Source organism: Cervus canadensis, chromosome 12 (assembly GCF_019320065.1).
Source record: "Cervus canadensis isolate Bull #8, Minnesota chromosome 12, ASM1932006v1, whole genome shotgun sequence".
NCBI classification, from domain to species: domain Eukaryota; kingdom Metazoa; phylum Chordata; class Mammalia; order Artiodactyla; family Cervidae; genus Cervus; species Cervus canadensis.
The window spans coordinates 18270705-18287893 of NC_057397.1; positions in this window are offsets into that span (position 1 = coordinate 18270705).

The window sequence follows — 17189 nt, forward strand, 5'->3', positions numbered from 1 at the left end:
GCGGAGCAACGAGACTTGTGAGCCACAACCATTAAGCCTCTGCTTTTAGAGCCTGAGAGCGGCAACTACTGAAGGCTGCACACCCTAGAGCCCATGCTCTGCATCAGGAGGTGCCCTCGCAATGAGAAGCCTGTGCACCACAGCTGGAGAGCAGTCCCGCCTGCCACAGCTAGAGAAAAAGCCCATGCAGCAGGGGAGACCCAGCACAGCCAAAAAGAAATGGCTCTTAAAAGAAAAAAGTCATGGGAGAGAGAGTCTCACAGCCCTCAGGAAGAAACCAACCCCACTGATTGCTTGATCTTGGACTTCCTGCCTCCAGACCTGTGAGACAACAAATTTCTGTTTATAAGCCACCCAGTTTATGGTACTTTGTATGGCTGCCCTAGGAAACTGATACACTGGCATTTTGATCTCTGTTCTTTACATGACTAAACTGAGCCTCAGTCACAGTAATACAATCCATATGGGACAAAGTCTGGGCTGGAACAGACACTTTTAGAGCCCCCAGATATCAGCTCTTAGCTACAAAGGACACCGAGAAAGTAGGATAAGAAGAAAGCATTGAAGGGTTGAGAAGCTGAAGAGCAAGGGGCGGTTCCGGGAGGAACTGGCGCCCAGGGAGCTTGTATAGCTTTAATCACTTGCTTCTCCAAACGTGGCTGATTAAACCCCCTCTGATCATGAGTATTGCCTTTCACTTAGAGAATTTTTGCCTTTCGGGGTCACACATTGACCCTTTTCTGTGTTTCTGGGGATTCACTGTGTCAAAGGGAATTCGAACTGCTTATTCAAATGTGTCTGATTTGCACGGGGCATCAGCCTGAAGGATGACAGTACAAACCTGAGGGGACCACCTCCAATTAATCACGGTGATCAGTAAGTCAGGTTTAACCTTCCTAGCCTCACCCAGCGTGTCATGATCACACCTCTTGATTCCTGGTTGGCAGATGCTACAGCTCAAAAAGCTCCAGGTAAGAGGAGGAATCAGAGCCTTGTTTTCTATTGCCACCAAAGTGTTCAGGCTCTTTAAGGAAGCTGTTTCTTCTAGACATTTAGTTGAGGAGTTGGGGCCTATTCTTTTCCAGTTAAATGCAGTCTAAATTAGGTTGTTTCATCGTGATCTTTGGGCCGCTTACAAATCTCTCAGATTACATCTCCAAGACTTTATTAATGTACCCTAGGTGTTGTGATGGCTGCCACCTGATTGTTTTCTTCTGTCTTGCTTGCCCTGTGTCCCTAGCAGGTAGCAAACAGCCATGTATATAGCAGAACCTCAACCAGTTTTTGTTGAATAAATGGAAGATGCAAGGGTTTGGAATAATATAGACTGAGTTTAAATTTGAACTCCTGGTATTCTGGAAAATCCCATGGACGGAGGAGCCTGGTAGGCTACAGTCCATGTGGTCGTGAAGAGTCGGACATACTGAGTGACTTCACTTTCACTTTTCACTTTCATGCATTGGAGAAGGAAATGGCAGCCCACTCCAGTATTCTTGCCTGGAGAATCTCAGGGATGAAGGAGCCTGGTGGGCTGCCATCTATGGGGTCACACAGAGTCGGACACGACTGATGTGAATTTGCAGCAGCAGCAGCATTCTGTTTCAGGCCTTGTGCTCAGTATTGGGGAAGCTGAGTGGAGCTGATCCGATTCCTGTCTTCAGAAGCTCGCGGTGGGGTTAGGGATGCAAGTGAGGAGGTAGGGAGGTCAGTACAGAGACAAATCTGTAGTGGTCCATGGGTACACCCAGGGAGAGCATTTTAGCCAGTCACCTTCGCTGGAAAGGAACTTGAGTCAGAGATACCAATGGGAACCTCAACTGTCCCTGACTGAGCTGTACTCAGAAAATGAATTACTGTTCTAGGCCATTTAATTATTAATAGAAATAGATATTATCACATCACCAAGGAGAGAAGGTAATTTTTTGGGTCAGGTCATTCACTGCTGAGAAGGCCCCCTGAGAAATTTGATGTCCTTGGGCTCCCTGGCAACCACTGGTATGATAAGGAGATAACCACGTCTTATCATGAGCACTACTTTTTATAATTCTGCTTAATCTCTATAAGGTCCTATATATGTACCTGAATGATCGGTTGGCTGGATTATTCTTTCCATAAGCATTTATTGCTTACTAACTGTAAGTCAGGCCCTGTGCTGGGTCTTGGAAGAAGATGTAGAAAAATACCCTCCCTGCCCTCAAGACTACACAGAATCAATAGACAAGTAGGAGACATCTGAATATCTAAATACTAGTCTCTCTTATGGACAGAGGAATCATTTATGAAGAATGATGGAATCACAGTTTAAATGATCCTTGATGAATCTCATGAATGGTTATAAACAATAGAATACTCAGTTGATATAAACCTATGCTGTCTTTAAAAATGAGGAATGATTTATAAATAATTTGGAAAATGCTCACATGTAATAATAGTTATAAAAATGGGCATGCTGTTATGTATTTGACCCAGGCAAAGTAAGTTAAGAATTAAGACAAAGTAGGACTATGTAAATGAAAATTGGGAAGGATTTACACAGATGTGAAGACGAAATAATTTCTTGGTGTGGGGCTCTGTGTTTGTTTTTTCTTTTCTTCTTTTGGGTATTTTCAAAATTTTACATAATTAGCGTTCATAATTTTAAAAAATAGCATGAAAACTTCAATCAGCTCTTTTTAAAAATGTCCTGGTTACTATAAATTAATGAAGCATTCTGAGTGTGAGGTGTGAGTGAGGTTGTTTTTGAAATGAATGAAATGAACGATGTGAGCCCACTGATCCATGATGATCCTCATTAGATAGAAACTTCATTAGACACAGCTGAGGCCAAAACCAGCAGGCAGAATCTGCCTGGAGCGTCTCCCAGGAGCAATGGGGAAACTTGCAACGTAAGGAAAAACCAATCGGTCAAAGAGGAGAAAGAAGTGATAAAATCTGCTGTATCAACTGAATTGTAATCTGTTCTTTCTTGATTCATTTCTTTCTTTCTTCTCCTCCTTGTGCCTGTCTCCTTTCTTGTCTCTTTACCCAGTTTAAATTTGTTGTTGTTGTTCAGTTGCTAAGTCCTGTCTGACTCTTTGTGACCTCATGGACTGCAGCATGCCAGGCTCCTCTGTCCTTCACTATCTCCTGGAATTTGCTCAAATTCATGTCCATTGAGTTAGTGATGCTTTCTAACCATCTCCTCCTCTGCCACCCCCTTCTCCTTTTGTCTTCAAAACTGTTACTCAGTTTAAATAGAGGGCATCAAGTATGTAAGGATTTAACAGGCTGTCTTGTACCTTGATTTTCTGTACATTTAACTTGAAACGGAACATTGTCTAACCAGTCTTTTCTATTGTTCCCTTACTATCATAAGAGGCATGAAAAGTGTCTCAGAATTTGTGGAGAGTCATGTTTTCCAAGCTCTGCTCCTCTGTGCTTCTTGCTGTTTGCCATTTACATTATTTATGGCTCTAAGAATTATATGAAAATACATTCTTCTGATTGGTACAATATTCCTTACCTGCCTTCTTTCTTTTGGAGTTTAGACTATGTTGGTGGGATGGCAACAAGGTCAGTGAGTCAAGATATTCTTGGGGAAGAGGAAGTCTTCTGGGTCAAGGAGAGGGCTATGTAGAGGCAGGCTGGGCTGGGAACTTATTAAGTCTTCTGACTTTTGGCTGAATGGGCCCATGACATATTGTCTACTAGACTCTTAGCTTCTTAACATCAAGGACAATGCCATTCATTCATTCATATATCCTTTCTTAGTACTTAGCATGATGCCTGACCCACAACATGTACTGAATGAATAATTCATAAATAAATACACCTTTGGCTTTTACAAGTGCTCAGTACCAAGTAAATGCCAACACTTTCACTGGCCAGAATTCTACACTGCCTAAAATGTATGAGAATTGAATATGTGACTTGTTATGCAGCATTTATACAGGATCAGTGTTAAACTTGATATAGTGATGATAGTGATTTATTTATTCACTTATGTACTTGTGTGTTCTAACATGGATTGAGTGTCAGTTCTATGTCAGTCTTTATGTTGGGAGTCAGGGAGATAGCTATTCCTGTTTTTAATCATTCCTTATCATGTGCGGGGAGGTTCACTGACTCTTGGATCCTCTCCAGCCCTCACTCACTTTTCTTCAGAAAAGGAGGACTTGGTTAATCTGGTTGTTTACTTTAGAATGCTTCAGTAAGACCTAGTTTTACTTGGAGTGTTGTGGCAAATAGCCATGCTACATGGAGCCGTTGGAAGGCTCCCAGAGAAGAATCACAGGGAGGATCCACCAAGGGCTTTGGAGTAAATCTATGCTCATATGACTAATCACTATTCTCCTTTTGAGCAAAACCCTTTGAGTTGCTACTGAGTCCCAGTAGAGAATAAATATTTGACCAGTGCACCAGGTAGGAGCCAAAAATTGGTTATCTGATCCACTAAGACGTAAGATCCGATGTGTGCAGTAGCAATCCATCATTAAGAGGAAATGGGAGATCTGAGCCTGGGTGGAACGAGGTCGGAAGGCACAGTAAATTGCCTGAGCAGGTAGATGAAACTCCTCTGACGCCCGTCCTAATGTACTGTTGCCATCCCCCAGAACTTTGGCTCTAGGAGAGTCCCCTGTGATCAGTTAAGCTTGATTCCCAAGATCTCTAGCTTATGGTAATGATGAAGTAGTCTGGCTGGGCTGAAGTTCCTATAGACAGTGATGAGACACTACAGAATATGTATAAAAACCGATGTTTGATGGCACTGGAGATCAAACTAAAAGGGGCAAACATACAGAGAAAGCGGGAAGAGTTCAGGGCTTGCAGAAGAGTTTCTGGAGAGGAGGAAGTTTTAGAGGGAGTGAGTCACAAAATCTCTACATAACAATTTCCCAAATCTTGGCAGATTGCTAAACTACACATGATTTAAGGGGAGTAGGTTTAGCAAATCCAGTGAAAAAGCTACAGCTGAAAGTTGAAAAACCTGAATAGGGATTTCAGTTTTTGTAAACTGCAAGGGAAGTCAGTTTGGAGTTTGAATCTAGCTTGGTTAACTAACTTCCTGGAATGAAAATCACAGAATGTAGAGACATCCTATGAAATGTGACACTCCATGAAATAAGATTTCATAAGAAATTTTATAAAATAAGAACTTAAAAAGCATTCAGTAGAGTTAAGGTGAGCGTTAGGATTTGGGCTTCAGTTTGCCTTCATGTTTGGATTAGGGGAGTTGGGGCAGGGTTAGGATTAGTGTTAGAGTGAAAGTTAGGCTCTGGGTGAGGCTGAAAGTGAGTGTGAGGTTTAGTGCTATAAATTCCCCTCTTAGCACTGCTTTAACTGTGTACCACAAATTTTGATAGGAAATATTTTAATTTTTATTTAGATCAATGACTTTTTAAATTTCCCTTGAGATTTGCTCTTTGACCCATGGATTATTTATAAGTGTATTGTTTATTATATTGGTAGAATGACAACACTAGTAGACTGTGATTTTCTGTCTATCTTTAATTTATCACAGACTACTGGTAGAAACGTTGCCTACATTTTTGTCCCTTGGATATTTTCCTGTTTTCTTCTTCTTAGTAGTCTCTGTTGGATTCTATTGTGATCAAAGGGTACATTCTGTATGATCTGAATTTGAGAAAAAATTGTTGACATTTGTTTTATAGCCTCAGATGTGATCTATTTTGACAATGTTCTGTGGGTGCTGGAAAAGACTGTGTAATGTTCTGTTACTAGATGAAGTGTTCTACAAATGTCTGTTAAATCCTGTTAAAAGTGTTTAACAAAAACTAACCATTAGATTAGTTGATGCTATTTTTGAATTCTCCTATATCCCTGATTTTCTTTCTAGTTCTATCAGTTGTTGAAAGAGGAGTGTTGAAGTATCCAGTGTATTTTTTGATTTGTATATTTCTATGTCAGTTATTATATAAAGCACTTTGCTTTTTGTATTTTGTAGTTCTGTTGTTTAGTCTATATACTTTAGGATTATTATGCCTTCTTAGTGATTATCTCTGTCAATGATAATTTTCTTTGCTCTAAAGTCTTCTTTATTGTGTATTAATGCAGCCACTCCTACTTTATTTTTTATTTTACTCCTTTTTGGATTAAGGATTATGTGATATGTCTTCTTCTATCCTTTTACTATTTATATTTGAATTGAGTTTCTTGTGGCTTGCCTATTAGGCATGTCATATTTTTAGTCCATTCTACTAATCTCTGTCTTTTAATTGGTATATTTATATCATTTAAATTTAATGTAGTTTTTAATATGCAAAGGCATACCTCTGCCATTTTTATTTCTGTTTTTTTCTCAGTTCTTAATTTTTCTGTTTTCTTACCTCCTATGGATTACTTGAATATTTTTCAGAATTCCATTTTGATTTATGAAGTTTTGGAGTATATATTTTGTGTAGAATTTTTAATGATTGCTCAAGGTATTTTATATATGTATAATAATATATATAATGTCCAAATATATGTATATACACATATAACCAATAAAAATGGAACTATATATTTTATCACAGTCTACTTTAGTTGGAGAGCTTGGCTTTACAGTCTTAGTGATTTAGACTTCTCTGGAGGGGAAATAATAATTTCCAGCTTTACTATTCTTTTATTTCTGTGACATCAGTAAGTCATGTTCCACAGGCCCACCAGATAGATAAGGATCCCTGGTTTCACTGAATTCAAATAGCTTGTCTGAGATAACTCAATTTGTTGACAGCACTAAGAAAGCAGGTAATAAAATTTTTGAGTGGATAAATGAATCAGTACCAAATTTCTGATTTCTTGACCAACCAGAAGTCTGACAGATTTCATAATTCTGGCCAGAGAAATTGGAGGCACTTCTTTTCTGCCAGAATTGCAGAACTTCTCCCACTTTTCATAAATAACCCTTGGGAGACCTTGACAAGTACATTGGTCTAATGGAAAATTACTTACCAGTGTTCCCTCCTCTTCTGCAGATGCTTACACTTGTTTTATAAGGTCTCTGACATTTAGAAACATGAACAATATTTTCTAATTTAGTGCTAATGTAACACCAGTGCATTTCAGTGGTAACCAAATATAGACAATTGCAGAGGGTCAGCTCAGAGTCAAGTGCACCACCATCTCTGGACCCAATCCCAGGGGATGCAGTTTCTCTAAATTTTACATATTGGAAGAGCTGAGATATTAGAGTCCAGAAAGACCATATATTGTAAATTCCAGTAGATGAAACTCTTCATTTCACTGTTACCCACACTTTGGGGAAACATTTCAAGTCAGCAATTTTTATCCAGTCTTCTCTGCTTCTGGGGAGAGTCCCAGTGGTAAAAAGCACGGAGCGCAGGATAAAGGGAGCATAAGGTAATGTTTAACCTTCTCGTCTCCAGTGATCCTTAACTCAATTCCCCTTTGTTCGCCTTCTCCCATGGTCATTGTCATGGACAGAGACTCCTCCTCGAGATCTGGAACTCAAATCCCACTTGTCATCCTCTACTTTTAGTTCTTTTACTTCACTCCTTGTCTGTCTTTTAGATCTCCAGACTGGCTCTGCTGTCTTCTTCCACTTATTACCCTGCTTCTTGCTGCATATCTCTTGCTATCTAGCTTGGCTAACATTTTGTCACTGTGATCAGAGTTTCACTCATGTTTTCATGAATGGTCTTTCACTGTTCTCTTGTCTGTATTGCAAAACCCAACCTTACACCAGCTTAACCTCTCCACTTCTCATTTCATTATCTAGATAGCTGAATTTGCATAGAGAATTCAGGCTCCCATGGGTATTTGATATTATTACAAATTCAGTCTCTATTGGCTTTTGATGCTTTCAGACAGTTCTCCTTCTTTTCTCCACAGTTCATACCATCTTCCATTCCCACATCAGTTATTTTAAACTTTCACTTCTTTGTTCAAATCTCCATCATACTACCATTCTTCTCACTTGCAGCAGATGAATGCACTGTCAACTTCACTGAGAATAAAATCCAGGGCAAAAGGGAGATTTTCATCAGTTTCCTTCTTTGACCTTTGTACCCTCATCTTTGTGTACTTCCACTCTCTTTTCTTTCCTATCTTGATGGTTGTGATGAAATGATCTCTGACCCAGGAGTTCACATTAAAATGTTTGCTAGATCTCACAACATTCTGTTCTTGCCATTCCCTCCTCCAGAGAACCTTCCCAACCCAGGGACTGAACCTGGGTCTTCCGCATTGCAGGCAGATTCTTTACCATCTGAGCCACCAGGGAAGCTATATGACCATTATTGTTGTTGTTCAGTTGCTCAGTCATGTCCTATTTTTTGCGAGCCCTTGGTCTGCGGCACACCAGGCTTCTCTGTCCTTCAGCATCTCCCAGACTTTGCTCAAACTCATGTCCATTGAGTCGGTGATGCCATCCAGCCATCTCATCCTCTGTTACCCCCTTCTCTTCTTGCCCTCAATCTTTTTTATCATCAGGGACTTTTCCAATGAGTCAGCTGTTCACATCAGATGACCAAAATACTGGAGCTTCAATTTCAGCATCAGTCCTTCCAGTGAATATTCAGGGTTGATTTCCTTTAAGATTGACTGGTTGGATCTCCTTGCTGTCCAAGGGACTCTCAGGAGTCTTCAGCACCATAGTTCAAAGGCATCAATTCCTTGGTGCTCCACCCTTTTTACAGTCCAACTCTCACAACTCTACCTGACTGCTGGGAAGACCATAGCCTTGACTATATGGACCTTTGTCAGCAGAGTGATGTCTCTGCTTTTCAATACACTGTCGTGTCCATCTCTCTCACACAGCCCTGATCACTTAAAGCATGTGTCTTATCAAATTTCTAGTTATGTGTTCCTGTCACCCAGAATTTAAAGATAGAAGTTCCCTAAAAGTCTAGACTGCAGCCATGAAATTAACAGACTTTTACTCCTTGGAAGGAAAGTTATGACCAATCTAGACAGCAAATTAGAGACAGACAAATTAGACAGACAAAGCAGAGACATTACTTTGCCAACAAAAGTCCGTCTAGTCAAGGCTATGGTTTTTCCAGTGGTCATGTATGGATGTGAGAGTTGGATTATAAAGAAAGCTGAGCACCGAAGAATGATGCTTTTGAACTGTGGTGTTGGAGAAGACTCTTGAGAGTCCCTTGGACTGCAAGGAGATCCAGCCAGTCCATCCTAAAGGAGATCAGTCCTCAGTGTTCATTGGGAGGACTGATGTTGAAGCTGAAACTCCAATAATTTGGCCACCTGATGCAAAGAGCTGACTCATTTGAAAAGACCCTGATGCTGGGAAAGATTGAAGACAGGTGGAGGAGGGGATGACAGAGGATGAGATGTTTGGATGGCATCACAGACTCAATGGACATGAGTTTGGGTAAACTCTGGGAGTTGGTGATGGACAGGGAGGCCTGGCATGCTGCAGTCCATGGGGTCACAAAGAGTTGGACACGACTGAGTGACTGAACTGCAATGAGAAGTCTAGAATTTTTGATGCAGCCTTTGTTATTGCTCTGTTAACCAAAGAGGTAACTGGTGAATGTTGCAGGGCTTAAGTTTCCAAGAAACCTAGATGCATTGGAACCAGTCAGCCAACATTTTAGTTCTATTGAGGGTAGTTTTTCTCTCAAGGTATACAATTCTCATATCATAGAAGACTCAAGTGTGCTGAGGAGCCCAGAATCTCCTCACAAAAAAGTAGAAATGAAATAAAATGAAAAAGTTGGAGTGCAGAGAAAATAAAAATAAGTGAGAGAGCTACCAAAAATAAGGCAGATTCTGGTGTTCAAGGAATTGGTCAATTTGATATAAACTGAAAAGATTCTGCCCAGTTGCCCACCATGTTCACAGCTGATACTTCGCTTATTGATACAGAGAAGATAAAGCAAAATTAGGCTGGGAGGAAACAACTATAATGACTTTGATAGAAGGAAAAATGGCTCTGTTGATCATAGGGCCAGATTCTGATGGGTCACCAGGTTGGCTAACTGATATTTTCTTCAGTTTAGTCAATCCCTCCAACTTCGGCTAACTCCATGAATTCATCCATTCCATATTAAATTTCAGGAAGGGAATCCATTTTGGGAGTTAATTCTTTGCAAGCAACATATCATAAGTAAAAAGAAAAATAAATATATTTAAGTTCCTTGATGGAATTTAGATGTGAATTAAATTTACATTGGCCTAGAAAAATCTCGGTAATAGGTCATCTACAGACATTATATTAGCATGGAAGGCAACATTTTTCATGAATCTTTCTAAGTATCCTAGTGTCTTCCTTTTTCATGTATATTTTCTCTTGTATGTATACTTTTCTAATATACATATAGATATGTGTGTTTTCCTTTATTATGTTTCTATCTATTTGGTCCTCAACATCTTGACTAATTGATTAAGGTTGGTTCAATAGAAACAATAGCTTCTGCTATTTGTTGTGAAGTCAAATGCCTGGCACTTGGTACTAACCCAGGAACTTATGTATATTTTTTCTAATCCTCATGGAGACCCTTCTAAGGTATTTATTATATTCCCATTTTACAGATGAGCTCAGAAAGGCAGAATGACTATCTCAAGGTGGTAAGTGGCAGTTGTGGATAAGAACCTAAATTTCTCTTATTCTGAAAGCTGAGATTTGACCCTATATCCTCATTATTCAACATCATATTGACAAAACCATAGCGCGATAAATGATGGTTAGTCACGCAGGGGTCTCCTCTCCACCCATATCCCTGCCTTAGTTTCAGCTTCACTCTCTCTTGCCAGGAAACGTGTGATGATTTCCCCATCACCTGGTGCTTTGTTCTGTATTCCCCTGCTTTTGAGATGGGATTAAAGCCCAGGTAACCTTACTCTAGGAGAAGGCAATGGCAACCCACTCCAGTACTCTTGCCTGGAAAATCCCATGGGCAGAGGAGCCTGGTGGGCTGCAGTCCATGGGGTTGCGAAGAGTCGGATACGACTGAGCGACTTCCCTTTCACTTTTCACTTTCATGCATTGGAGAAGGAAATGGCAACCCACTCCAGTGTTCTTGCCTGGAGAATCCCAGGGATGGCAGAGCCTGGTGGGCTGCCGTCTATGGGGTCACACAGAGTCAGACACATCTGAAGCGACTTAGCAGCAGCAGCAGCAACCTTACTCTGGTGCTCACATCTTAATCACTGTTTTCCTGTCCCCAGTTCATAAAAAGACCATCCTTTATTCAAGGTCACACCTGCAGCTAGCTCAAAATAGATCCTCCGCTAATTACCTCACTCCTCTTACTCTATGGCTTTCCCCAGCCCATTCAATTTGCTGGATTTGGGAACACATCCCCAGAACTGGCCCTTGGGAGTGGGCTTTCTGTATTCTGGAGGTCTGGGTTCCTTTTTATTGTGGAGGATTAACCAGGGGGTGGGGTTAGACAAATTGGCTTGTAAGAATTTCCTGGTTAGGGGAGCTTGCGTCAGTTGTTCTGGTGCGTGGAACTTGCATTTCTTTCTTGGAAGAGCAATGGAGTGCCCAGTAAATGAGTTTGAGATGGGTCTATGTGTTAGGTGTGTCCTTGGGCCAGCCTGTATGGTGTGAGTGGTTCAGGTGGCTAATGTTCCTGCGGTTGCTGGAGAATTTGCGTGGTATGTTCTGCTGCTGAAGAACTTAGTGTGGGCTCTTGGGTGTGGGTTGTTTCAGTGGTAGGTATGGGAGCGTTTTTGGGACGGTCACTTAACTATACTTAAAAAGTTCCATGTTCAGGAGTTTCTGGTGTTCTCAGCGTTTTGGGCGTGTAAGGTCTGCCTGCTCTGGATGTTCATTTATTCTTCCTGTAGTCTCAGACTCTCCACGAACATACAGCCTGATAAGAAAACTTCTAGGTTTAATGGCGAAAAGATTCTCCCCCGTTAGGGACACCCAGAGAGGTTCACAGAGTTACATGAAGAAGAGGAGAGGGAGGAGGGAGATAGTGTTGAGCAGGAGGAGAAAAAGGGGGACTCAAGAGGAGAGAGACAGATCTACGCAGCTGTCTGTTCCCAGAGTGTTCTCCGTAGCCCAGTCACCTACAAGGATTCACAGAATTGGATTGGGAAGAGAAGGGGAAAGGAGGAAATAGAGGTGTTCTGAGGTAGAAATCAGAGAGTCAAGATTGGGAGAGAATAATCTTTGGTTTAAAAATAGGGCTTCTCTTCTTTTTTTTTTGTAAGGTTATAGTGTATTGAAAATGAAAATTAAGGAGTAGTAGAGGAGTACTAGAGGACTTTAAAAGAAATAAGAGAAAAAGAAAAATAGAAAATAGAAGAGAAAAAGGAAAGAAAAAAAAGAAAAAAAAAGAAAGAAAAAAAAAAAAAAAAAGAAAAAAAAAAATTTTTTTCCCCCTAATTAAAAAATCGTAAAAGTCTGTGGAAATGAAAGTTAAGGAGTAATGGGGGAGTAATAGGGGATTTTAAAGGAAAATAAAAGAGAAGAAAGAAAAAAGAAAAAAAAGAAAAAAAGAAAAAAATTTAAAAAAAAAAAAAAAAGAGAAAAAAGTAAAATTATATCTAGGAGTTTCTCTGGAGCTGTTGCGGTCAGTGTGGGTTCGGCTCAGTTTCAGATAGCTCCTCGTTCCAGCTTACACTTCTCGATATCTACAGGCCCCTCCGGTGTAGTCAGCGTTTCCTAGAGGGATTTTAATCTGTTGCACCAGTCCCTTCTGAAGCGGTTCCCTTTGTTTATTTGGCTTCTGTTTGCCGGTCTCTTCAGAGCCTCATTTCCGCCCTGACACAGGCGGGCGGAGGTGGACTCTCACCCAGGTAGCTAGCTCCGTCGCTCTGCGGGGCAGGGAGGGGCTTGCGCTGCAGGGAGAGGCCGGCGCCGTGGGGACAGGCCTGCGCCGCGGGGATGGGCTGGGGCTGCCGGGAGGGGCTGACGCTGCTTTCTCCGTCTGCGCTGCTCAGGCTCCCGGCTGTTCTATATGGAGCGCGCCCCGCGCTGCGCGAGGTTCCAGCCCTCGGGTGTTCCACAAAAGCGCGGAAGGAAAAGCTGCGCCTGCTCTCTGTGCCTTCCCCGTCAGAGCGGTCCAGGCAGCCAGGGGCTTGGTGGGTGCACTCTCCCCAGGTGTAGCGCACTCACTCCCTTCTGCGGACCCAGTCTCAGTTTCTGCTGGCGCCAGTCGGGCGCGCGCGCCTTCCGCCCTCCGCGTCCCCAGCCGCAGTCCCCGCCCGCGCCGGTCGGGTGCCTGCGCCCTGTGTCTCACCGCGACCTTCCCCTCCCCCCCTGCCTCCTGCCTCCGGCGGGGCTGGGCCGGTCCGCAGCCTGCGAGCTCCTCTCTAGACCCTCTCGGTCTCCTTGTTCTGCGAACGGCCGGCAGTGTGTTCGGGCCGGTTAATTTACTCTCTCTCTTTTGGTCTCCCACAGTTCAAGTTGGCAACTCACAGAAGTTCCCTCCGATTGTCCTCAGGGCACTCGGGCAGGGACCCTACCCCAAGCAATGCCACCTAAGAGCTCCCGGGACGGATCTCCGTCCTTAGCTCTTTTGTCTCACTTTTTATCTTTTATATTTTGTCCTACCTCCTTTCAAAGACAATGGGCTGCTTCTCTGGGCGCCCGATGACCTCAGCTAGCGATCCGAAGTTGTTTTGCGAAGTTTGCTCTGCGTTCAGTTATTCTTTTGATGAATTTGTAGGAGAGAAAGTGGTCTCCCCGTCCTACTCCTCCGCCATCTTGGCTCCTCCATCAAATTTGTATATTTTCGATTGCTTCCCCAAGAAACCTGGTGGTGTTACAACAACAGGTTTTTCTGCTTCCTGGTGGTGCGGTGAAGAGGAACTCAGCTGCCAAAGTAGAGGTCACAGGTTTGATCCCTGGTATGGGAAGATTCCAAAGCCGCAGAGAAATTAAGCCCAGCTGAATTCTACCAAATATTTAGAGAAGAGCTAACACCTGGTTCCATCTGGCCTGGGAGGATAACAACCAGCTAGACGCTAAAAAACGAGTTTTCACAGCCCAGGTGCTCATGCACGTTGAGAAGCCCAACCCATGGGCACAGCACATTCCAATTCCGGCTGAAAACAGTGGGGCTTAGGCACCACAGGGTGCGCAGGTTCATTTCTAATTCATGAGACCCTGGACATGCCGTAATAGCACTGTAATAGCCCCATTTTCCAGTGATCGTATATTGAATTTAAGCTGGGCAATGTTTCTACGTGCCGAGGAATGGCAGGTTGCCAGCAAGTTACCAGGAGCCAGAGGAGAGGCGTGAAAGAGACTCCTCCTCGCAGCCCTGGAGAGGCATCAGTCCTGCCAGCACCTGATCTTAGGTTTCTAGGCTCTAGAACTGTGAGAGAGTAAATTCTCTTGTCTAAGCCACTTAGTTGGTGGTAATTTGTTAAGGCAGCCCTTGCAAAACTAATACTAATACAATGTCCCAAACTCTGAACTTGAGAATATGTTACGCTTCATGACAAAAGAGACTTAACAGATGTGATTAGTTCAGGGGTCTTGAGATGGGGAATGAAGCTGAATTACCAGGTCCAGCCCAGTGGACTCATAAGACCCTTATAAAGACGGTGCCTAATGGCCCGAGTGAGACGGATAGGAGAAGGGAGGACCAGACCACAGGCTGCAGGGATGAGACGGAAGGGTCGCAAGAAACTCAAGTGGCCTCTAGAAACTGTAAAAGGCAAGGAAATTGATTCTGCCTTCAGAAGCTTCAAAGAGAATCAGTCCCGTGAACATCTTGATTTAAGCTCAGTGAAGCCAATATATGAACTTTTGAAACCAGAAGTATAATATAATAAATCTGTGTCTCTTAAGTCTCTAAGTTTGTAACATTTTTTTTTTCAGGGCAATAGGAAACTCTGCGTGTCCTGGCATAGAGCTGACGGTAAGTGTGCTGCCTCAATAACAAGCCGAGTCCATGTGCAACTACTTCTTTCTAGTAACCAAGTGTTAGCAGATGCTTGGAAGAAAATCCTTCAAGTGTCTATGAGTTAATTATGTTCTATTGTCTAATGCATCATATCCATCTCCCAAGACCACCAGTTCTCTTTTTTTATACAGGGCACAGTAGTGTTCAAATCACCAAGAATGTTGTTTTCACTGAATATTACATCTCCAGAAGACATTTCTTTTTTCTTCCTTCCACGACCCCACATTCTCCCAGCAAAACCTGGAAAAACACCTCTCTTACTTGTTCCAGGATTCTCTTATATATTCTTCTGACAAGGTAGGTAATCAAGATTGGTGCAAGTTTGGGGCCAACTCATCAAAACAAGCCTAGGATAAGTGTCAGAGATGCCCACATCCCCCAAACAATTGAGCTGAATCTCAGAACTTTTCTATGAAGCAAGATGATTAACTGCATGAAATGATATTGTGACAACACAATCTTTGCAGAAAATTGAATCACTTAACAGTGCAACCTAGTAAGGATATACAGTTGGAGATAGAAGAGATACGAGATGCAGGCAATTTTTAGAATTTAACATTATTTGATATAGTCTACAGATAGAAGAAAAGCAAATGAAAGCGGTCAAATAATGTGCTTTCCTTTCCTTGTGGTTGACATCAAAGTGAATTCACTAGTTCTTCTATTTTTCCATAAAATGATAGTCATTCTATCCAAGAATTCAAATATCATTGAGATGGTCGTCATAAAAGTGTCAATACATTTTCTATTCTGCTACTGTATAAGTCCGTTCTGCTTAACTAATGTTGCTCTTACGGTAAGTTCTTTTACTCCTTAAAACTTTACAGAAAAATTGGAAGCTAATTTACAGCTACGGTTAGCTCCAGAAAACTGTTGCATTGAAATGCATAGCCAAAGATAGGCATCTATATATGGCTTCTGCTGGGGTAAACTGAGAAATCCTAAAATATCAAACTATATCTAAAAGACATAGAACAGATAAGAAATACCAAGAAAGTGAAATATAAACAGGGATAATGATGGTTTGTGGATAAGATTTTTACCATGAATATTTAAAAATTTACATTATATAAATATTATATAGTAACAATATTTCTTGTTTGCTTAGCCAGTCAGGCTTAAAAATTCTACTGATGCTCATTAAGGGAGTTTGGGCTACATTCTTGAGGGAGGAGACCTGAATCAGCTAGAGTCCTGATGCTTCCATTTTCAAGAGTCCATTCCATGGAACCACTATTAAGGAAAAGTTTTAGTCCCAGAAAATTCTAAAAGGAGTCTAAAACAGTACATGAAGTGACAGAACTCAAAGGCCTCATTGTCCTTTAAAATGAAATTCACAAACCTGTGGGCTTCCTCATTTCTAGCTAATTAACCAGTATAGCTCAGCTCATCAGGAACTATACAAAAAAATCAAAAGGCAACATAAAGATATAAGAATTCCCATTTATTCAAGCATTTCCCATTCTGCATCATTTCAAAATTCACCACACACTACTTTAAATATTATGTACTAACCCACCCAGAATTCCGTACCACTCCTTAACATTTTTCTAGCAAGCATTTAATGTTCCAGGAATGTGAGCTCACTTATTAAACACAGGGATTTCATCTGCAGCTTTAAGGGTATGCCTGTCAAAGGAAAAAGGTTTCTTCTATAACTCACTCTAACTTGCTTCTGAGAGCAGATTTCTTTTTCTTAGATTTTTGAACTTCAACAATGTTTCTGGACTTGCAATTTCTAGAGAATTTTAGATCATGTGGTCCATGTTTAAAGCATTTAGAAAAAAGTCATCTCTTTATTTATTTCTCTTCTAACCTTCAGAATTTTATATCTTCCTCTTGATCTCTATCTAAAATATCTTTATGGGCAAAAGTCTTTTTAGTAAGGTTCAAAATATTTACTTTGTCTATATTTTTCTCTTAATGTCGGTAGTGTTCTGATGAAGAAAAAATTATCCTTCTGACTGTCCCTGTAGGAGTAACTGGTTTCAAGTTTAGGGAAAAAAAAAGAAAAGTTATCAGACTGGGCCTTTTGCTCTTGAACAATTCAGAGCTGACTTTCTAAGGTAAAAATGCTACTGGTAGTACCCAAGCACTGAAAACTTGCCTCTTTTATGAATGTTATGCCAAGATCTGTCACTATGGTCCCTGAGAATAAAGAACTCGGAAACCCTATACCAGATGCTCTAATCTTGTAAGTTTAAGAAATTCTGCTTCAGCTGGCTCCAACATTTTCAAGAAAACGCTTTTTTATGTGACTGCTTCCTTTGTACAGTCCTGCTCGGAAAACCACACAAAATCACTCAGAATCAGAAAACTCAAGATTCCTGACAATGAGAAATTATGAACAAC